Source organism: Crotalus tigris, unplaced genomic scaffold (assembly GCF_016545835.1).
Source record: "Crotalus tigris isolate CLP2741 ecotype Arizona unplaced genomic scaffold, ASM1654583v1 scf7180000018097.2503214, whole genome shotgun sequence".
Taxonomy (NCBI): domain Eukaryota; kingdom Metazoa; phylum Chordata; class Lepidosauria; order Squamata; family Viperidae; genus Crotalus; species Crotalus tigris.
The window spans coordinates 1,021,669-1,030,309 of record NW_024096820.1 but is presented as its reverse complement, the minus strand read 5'-3'; positions in this window follow the sequence as shown (position 1 = coordinate 1,030,309).

The following is an 8,641-nucleotide window of genomic DNA, read 5'->3' as shown; positions in this document are numbered from 1 at the left end:
CTTTTGGTTGTGCCCAGAGGCTTCTCCTCGGCACGTCTCATGTTCATTGACTGGAGATTATCACACACCATGTGCTGATGACAAGAGCTGGGAAGCTTTGCTGCTTTCTTTAAAAATCTGGCTTTAAAATAAGTTATCCAGGGCTGCTTCAGAGTAGGGAAGCACTATAGAAAGAAAGAATTGGAGTAAAAATAGTAATCAGAAAGTTTGTTTCAGCAACTGCACAAACACATGTGTTTCTCATCACGGCAAGAGGCCTGCTCTGTGTAGAACTGGGCTCTTTCCAGCCTTCTGTTGAAAGCTGGCAGGAGAGCCTATTCACTCCGTACTTAAATGACTGACTCACCAAATTATGCAGGATGCCATTAGATGTGGGAGACGCTTTTCTCAGGCTGGACCAAATCCATCTGGAAGAGAGAACAAAGGGGGGGGGATGCCAGGGAAGCCCAGGGGGAGGAGTTCGGGTCACCCTGCCTGCTTTTGTCCTGAACCTACAAATAATAATAATAGTAGTAAAGTTGGAAGGGACCTTGGAGGTCATCTAGTCCAACCCCCTACTCAGGCAGGAAACCCTACACCATTTCGGACAAGTGGCTGTCCAGTCTCTTCTTAAAAACTTCCAGTGTTGGAGCATTTACTGCTTCTGGAGGCAGGTTGTTCCACTGATTAATTGTTCTCACTGTCAGGAAGTTTCTCCTTAGTTCTAGGTTGCTTCTCTCCTTGATTAGTTTCTACCCGTTGCTTCTTGTCCTGCCTTCAGGTGCTTTGGAAAATAGCTTATTTCCCTCTTCTTTATGGCAGCCCCTGAGATATTGGAATACTGCTATCATGTCCCCCCTTGTCCTTCTCTTCGTTAAACTAGACATACACAATTCTAGCAACCGTTCCTTATATGTTTTAGCCTCCAGTCCCCTAAATAAAAGTAGAATGACGAGGGCGAAGGAAAGCAAAGGTAGTACTAATAACAACAGGCACCCTGGCTGAAACCCCAGAACAACTGGATCGCCACTTGAACGGCCTTGACAAATTCCCCATCGGTCCATTGCAAAAAGCGGCTTTACATCCTGGGACGGATGGGCTCTTCCTCTCCGGGGTCCTTGGGAAGGGCGCGATGGGCAGAGAGGAAAGCCAAATCCGGTCTGAGCATCTGGCTGACTGTGGACCGACCATGGAATAGATTCACTGTGGGAGCCCCATTTCCAAGGGCTCTGCAAAGATGCAATAATACCCAATGAACTGACTGCGGTCCTTTAAAATGAGACAAATATTTTAGAAATTTTGGTTCCCCAGTCAGAAGATGCAGATTTAAAATTGGTTTCATTCAAAAAGCATTCCCCTTCGCTTATTCTTCAAGCGCCTCTTTGGAGGCCCTCATAGTCTCTGTTCTAGTAGAGCCTCACCTTGGTTTGTCACAGGTTTTATTATGGTTAAAAAAGACCCTTTCCTACGCTAATTAACTAAGACTAACTAATTACGCTAACTAACCTTCAGTATATTGAAATTGCTGTCAAACAAAAGAGGAGCCAGACTTCCGGTTCCGGAACGTGGTGACACCGGTTGTGCCTGGAAACTTGTCTCCAGGCCGTCCGGAGTTTCCTTCGCTGGTAGACCCCCTAGGGGGTCGAAAGCTACCTTGGAGGGCGACCACCGAGGAGGAGGCTGGCTGATAGATAGGGGAGGGTGGCAGCTTCCCCCGAATCTCCAGCTTCTCCTTAGGGCCGACAGAGCAAAGATCGGCCTGTAAGATGGCCGATCACCCTGCTGCACCAGCCGAAAGTCACATTGTCATATAAGCGTTAACGACCCACCATGGATGATCCGGGTGAGATCCCTTTTGTTCCTCTCCATCGCCCTGCTGCTTTGGCCTGTAGAAGCTATTTGTGCTATCATTTCCCTGTCTGGAGAAAGCGGCTTTAGTAATCGTGGGAACAAACACGTTTTACAAAAAGGACAGAAAAAACAAATAAATATTCATTTAAAGACTATACTCTATTCCTACTTACATTGTGCTGTAGAAAAAACTTTTTTGTGTGTTTTTTGGAGCGGTATTATATCGGCAGAATATTTCTTTTTCTATTCTCCCTTTAAGTTTAAAGGATAGAAAAAAAGAAAAAAAAACCTGGTGTTTGAAGAAGTTTTTTTATCTCACTGAGGACACCTACTGGTCAAAAGTTAATATTGGATTGTTGTTTATTTGGAGATAAGAGAGAACTTTGGCCTTCAAACTGTTTTTCAAGAAAAAAGATAATTTGAGCTAGCTGTGTGATCTGTGGGGGTGGATAATGTTCAACTGTAACCTTCACTAAAAAGGAAAAGGACACTTCTTCAACTATTGCTAAAATGGAGAAGCCCCAATCACACTTAAATTGTAAACTTATACTGGAAAAGATCTATGAGGCTAAAGAAGAAATATGTACTACAATAAAAGAGGCTACTACAGAACTAAGAGCCAGAATCTCTACTTTAAAACTTAAAACTGACTCCCAGACTACACTTGACTACTCTACAAAACAGATTATACAAGAAGAGGTTTTAACTGAGGATAAGGAGAATCTTATTTAGCCTTACAAGCAAGACCAGGAAAAGTAAAGACCAAACTTTGGACTTCTGAAGCAACGAGGCTTTATGGACAAGAGAAACAGAGGATTAAATCAGAGATCAAGATGGTCGGTATCGAATCAAGTGATACTACAAGCAACAAAAAGAGACCTATTATCTGGAAGGGAAGTCCTGTTATGGAAACCTACCTGGCAAAAGAGGAAAGCTAGAATAAGATTGAAAAATGAAATTTAAAATTTCTTAAATTGGATTAAAGGCAACCTAGAACTATGGACTGAGATTTTGAGTTTGAAGTAAAAAGATGTCTTAGAGTTGGAGTGAATCAATAATTAATTGAATGTTAATTAAATAAGACGACTTGTTGGTCCTATAACATGTGAAATTTAAACTTTACTTAAAGGATTGAAATGATTTAAGGTTTGATATTAATTTGTTAATTCAAAGAGATTGATTAAGTGAAGGATTAGATATCTATAGAATAGTTTGATAAATACATAGACATTTAGATGTGTCTAGGATAGATTAATATTTTGTTTAAAAACAAGATATCTTTCTATATAAGGGATTAAAGACAGTTTAGAATATTAGGAATGTTCCTTTTAGAATGTTAGGTTTATTTCTATGAAAATTATGATGTAATGGAATGATGAAAATTGAAGAGCTGTTTCAGATTTGAAGTGAACTAATAGTTAATTGAAATTTAATAAGATACGATTTTCTGATGATATGGATGTTATTAGTCATGATAATTAATTGGAGATTTGAATTTTATTTAATAGAATGACATGATTTAAGGTATGATATTATTTTTTTTAGCTTGAAGAGATAGATCAATTGATAGATAGGTACAGGATAGATTAATATTTTACTCTAAATAAGGGAGAGTAATGGAAGAAGAAACAAATAAGATTTTGATAAAATTAAGAAAGTAGAACATATGTGGAAGGGATATTTGAATTGAAAATGTTTTTATTTAAAGTTAATTTGATTATGGTAGCAATTGATGAAGCTTAAAAACAGGTTCAGGTTGAATAAATTTAAGCTAGAATTGGATATTCTAAATATACTATGCTAATTGAGGGGAAAAGAGAGGGAATATTTGACGTATTGATTATATTATGTATATATGTCTTGTTTTAAGATGTTTGATTACCCCAACACCACGGTGTGTCCTGAATATGTTGCTTTAAGAACGTTAAAAAACCAATAAAATTTGGGTTTTTTTTTTTAAAAAGAGGAGCCAGGAAGCCCTTCCAAAGTCAAAGGAAAAGAAAGTGGTGAAAAAAGGGCAGGGCCCCGTTATCAGCCGCTAAGCTCAAAGCGTCTCCCTGGTCCTCTGTTTGTTTGTGCCTCCAGATCCCAGTTTGACTGCAATTTCCCTGTCAAGATTTTTCCAAAGTAATAGTAGTGGTAGTAGTAGTAGTAATAATAATAACAACAACAAAAACAACAACAACAATAATAAAAAAGTTGGAAGGGAACTTGGAGGTCTTCTCGTCCAACCCCATTCAGGCAGGAAACCCTATACTATTTCAGACAAATGGCTGTCCAGTCTCTTCTTAAAAACCTCCAGTGTTGGAGCATTCACCGCTTCTGGAGGCAGTTTGTTCCACTGATTAATTATTCTGTCAGGAAATTTCTCCTTAGTTCCAGGTTGCTTCTCTCCTTGATTAGTTTCCATCCATTGCTTCTTGTCCTGCCTTCAGGTGCTTTGGAGAATAGCTTGACTCCCTCTTCTTGGGGGCAGCCCCTTAGATATTGGAACAGCGCTATCACCCCTTGTCCTTCTCTTCATTAACTAGACATACCCAATTCCAGCAACCATTCTTTGTATGTTTTAGCCTCCAGTTCCCTAATCACCTTTGTTGCTCTTTTCTACACTCTTTCTAGAGTCTCAACATCTTTTTACATGGTGGTGACCACCTATCCTGTTCCTTTGCATTTGTTTTTTTCTTGCCTAAATGTAGAACCTTACTTTTTTCAACACTGAATTTCATTTTGTTAGATAGCGCCCAATGTTCAAGTCTGTCCAGATCCTCCTGTATCCTAAGCCTGTCTTCTGGAGTGTTGGCTATTCCTGCCAGCTTGGTGTCGTCTGCAAATTTGATGAATTCCCCATCTATCCCCTCGTCCAAATCATAGATGAAGATGTTGAAGAGCACTGGGCCCAGAACAGAGGCATGGGGCACCCCACTACTCATTTCCCTCCATGTAGGTGCGGCTCCATTGAGGACCACATGCTGAGTGCACAAAAATGATTTGCCGTTGCCTCCTTCCTGGGGCTGGAAGGCTGGGGCTGGCCCAAGGCTCACCCAGCTGGCTTTGTGCCTCCCCATCTGCCACTTTCTAGCCCAATCGCCCTCACTGCTGGCTGCCGGAGCCTCAGCCGGGCTCTGCTTTCCTAGTCGCGGGCCGAAAGGAGGAAGGCGACGTTCAGCTGTTTATTTCTGCAGAAACGGAGACCCCTAATTTGGGGACAGGGATCAAATGCCCTGAGTTGAAATTAGCTCGGAGCTTTGTACAAAATGGTTCTTTGTCTTTTACAGCTGGTCAATCTATGTGATTTCTTTCACGAGGTTAGTGTTTACATGTATATTTGTCCTTTCTGATACAAGATTACATGTGTTGTATTTAGCACAAGATAGCCAACCTAATCCTATCACTGTCAGGAGTTTCTTGCTGCAGGTCTCTGGATGGTTTGTCAGTTTCGCAAGGAAGCCGGCCAAGAGACAGGGAGATTAGACAGTCTGCTGGCTAATTTAATCAATTCTAACTTTTGGTGACTTGTTTCTACACAATCTGATCAATTCCTGGATGATTTGGTGTTGAAACATTATTTGAGACCTTTTCTTATAAATGGGATTCCTTTCCTGCAGAAGTTATCGCTTTTGCTGCTGATCCTCTAGGATTTAAAGGGGACTGTCCCTATTTGAAAGGGAAATTACTTTATATTCTTCTTCATTTTATATTCTTAAGCTGTCATCAAGCTGTCATCGGCACACCACAACTGGGTCTCTCGGAGTTCTTGGGGGTTAATGGTGTCCTTAAGGTAGAGGTTTCGATTCAGCCCCCAAAACGCCTACCAAGTCCTGGGAGAGCAATTCCCAGGGCATTTTCCTAAGGAAATCAGCAGCAGCCCCCGGCTGACTCTTGAAACATTTTTCCTGACTGGGTCCCAGGTCCACATCTGATTCCATGGGTGAAACCCTGGAGAGGCCCAGGAGGAGACTTGGTCATCTCAGAATGACCAAGGAGATTGTTGGGCTTCACCCACCAACAGCCCCAGTTCCAGCCTGGGGGTCAGGTGCCCCCTCTGGGCAGCTCCCTGGAGCGGTCACTGTCCAGAGGTGGGGGAGGCAAGGGGGCACTGTGGCACCTCTTCTTTTTAATTTCCACACATCCACCCCTTAATCCAGGGCAGCCCTCTGAGTCTGGACTCATAACGTCACTTACGCCACAGGCCAAGCAGTTCCAGAAACCTCGTATGAATATGAATGCATTTCCAATGAATTTCCTAGCACGCTCATGCCTGTCTCTCAGGTGGAATGGAAAAGGACACCGAGAGCTTTGGCCAACTTCTGCTCAAAGGAAAAACTAGGAATAAAGTGTCAGAAAACCCAAAGTATCTGCCTAAAAACATCCTAACATTCATAATTAGCAAATTAATGAGAATGCTATGGAGCAAGTGTGTGCTTATAAATGCCTTGGAGGGCTGTTCCAGATTTTGGAGAAGGTTTTTATATCTGGCAAGCGATGCTCGGTGTAACTCCTCGGCTATTCTGATATTTTTCCCATTGGAAAGGAGTCTGCTTTATCCCTGCAGCTTGCAAGATTTTCCTGGCCAAGGTCATTGCCCATCTTCTCTACCAAGTTTGTACTTTTACAGGACTTGTTAGCCTCGTTCAGCTATAAGTCTTTCGGTCTCGAAGTTGTTTGGTCTTCAAGGCATTCAGTCCCAAGAAGCAGGAGTTAAAAATTCTGTCCTTTTGCTTAGAGTCCACCGTAGTCTTCATCAATGCCAAAGTCTGGTGGTGTTTTTTTCTTAACAGTGGACTAAATTTATCTTTTTCCTCAGTGTTTCACATCCCTGGGGTTCTCAGAGACCATATTAAGGCAACCTGATTAAAATAAACTTCATTCTCTAAGACTCTCTCTAGAAAGCTTTTGCCCATGAGGGCTTAATTACACCAGAGGTACAGCATCCTTAAATGGTGTATGTGGTACCTAAGCCTGGTTGATACCTGGGGGGGGGAGATTGGGGGTGTTGTGGTGGGTGTCAAGAGCACAGACAGGCAAGCAAAGGCCACAAGTCACAGATTGGGGGGGGGATACATAGTACAGAGGGCAGGCAGCTGGGGGATGGTGTGTGCTATGGAATACTTGACCGCTGGAATGCATGCACGTAAATATACCCAGATTCAAGAAGAGAGCAAACGCACACCTCTGTCGACGCAAGCCATTACTTCACAACACGTACCAGATGTGGCCAATGGTGGGAAAGAGGCTGGAAGGAATTTCAGACACTCTGCTCTGTGCCCTTCCCTTAACTCACAATGTTCCTGTTCAAAATAGAATTTTGAAACCTTTTCTGGCCATGTATCAAACAGGACTTCTCCTCTCAGATCTCTTGGGACGTCAGCGAAGAAGTCCCGTCTGCCATCTTGAAACTGCAGCCTCAAAATCGCTGCCTAGCTTGATCTCTGCTATCATCCGTTTCTTCATGTATCTGCCAGTATTTACCAAAAGCCCCACAGACTCTGCTGGACAGAGAACTTCTCCCTGAGGATGGGGGCTCCGGCACCCTCAGTCTGGAAGCTCGCAAGGCCATACCTCTGGTCCGGGTGACCGACCCAGATCGGATCCTGCAGCATTATCCTGGGACATGTCGATTTACCCATCTCTCTGTCCAGCAGCATCCATGGTGTGTGTGTGTGTGTGTGTGTGTGTGTGTGTGTGAGAGAGAGAGAGAGAGAGAGAGAGAAAGAGAGAGAAAGAGAGAGAGAGAGAGAGAGAGAGGCATCAGCAGCATTGCAGGATTGTGACATAAGCTCATCCTTTTTCTACGCATGTTGCAACAGTGCCCGCTTGTCCTTCCTAGCGGTGTTTTCCTCGTCCTGACAGAAATGGCAGGATCCCCTAGCAGTGGCTGTTTCTGCTTTATTTTTCCTCCATGGAAAGGAAGGAACACGTACATGTAGAAGTGGGTGGGGGTCTTTTAATTTTGTGTGTATGTGTGCCTACATCTTCTCTCAACTTCCAAAATGGAAACCTTAATGAAAATGCAGGCATAGAAAGAAAATTATTAATAGGCAGAGTTTAGTCTTCACTACAAGCACTCAGAATTACTTACTAGCATAACTTTAGTAATTTAATATTAGTTAGCCTATGCTACTAATAAGCTACCATATAATTGAACTGGGAATCTGTGCAACTTAATCTAATGCAGCACCTCACTTTTCAGAGTTAACTGTGATGCAGACAAAAAGAATCTCGAGGGGACCCCCCCCCACATTCCACGCATTTCCTTTGGCAAAAGGAACTTGCTTCGGTCCTGAAGGGCTCCTTTGCACAGAGCTCCACTTGGCCTCGCGCAGGGCCCTTCCCGTTGTTCCCCGGAGGGTCCTGCGCTTGTGACTGGGGAAGGCAAGGCGCTCTGAAGGCTGCCTTTGGCCCTCCAGGACTTCTGTAGCTCAGGCCTGACTGCAGGAGAGTCAACGCCACCCTACTGGTCAGCGCTTGCCAAGGTCGTGGCCTCCTCCTCCTCAGAGGGGGAGGGCAGGGAAGAGCAGCTGCAGGCCGCTTGTTTCTAGGAATGGCTGTGCCAGACGGCACTGGTCGAACTCTGCTGAAGTGGCCGGCCAAAGAGCCTGCAGGCACCTTCAGGTCGGGTCAGGGTCAGGATGCTCTCTACTTCGGGGCCCGTGAGGAAAGAGGTCTCCAGGCAGGATGGGGTACCTTTAGAACTGACTGCCCCTCCCAGCATATGCAAAGGAGAAGGGCACAGATTTGCTCAACTGTTTCCTTGGCCTCAGTTTATACAGCGGATGGATGGGTGGATGGATGGATGGATGGATGGATTGGG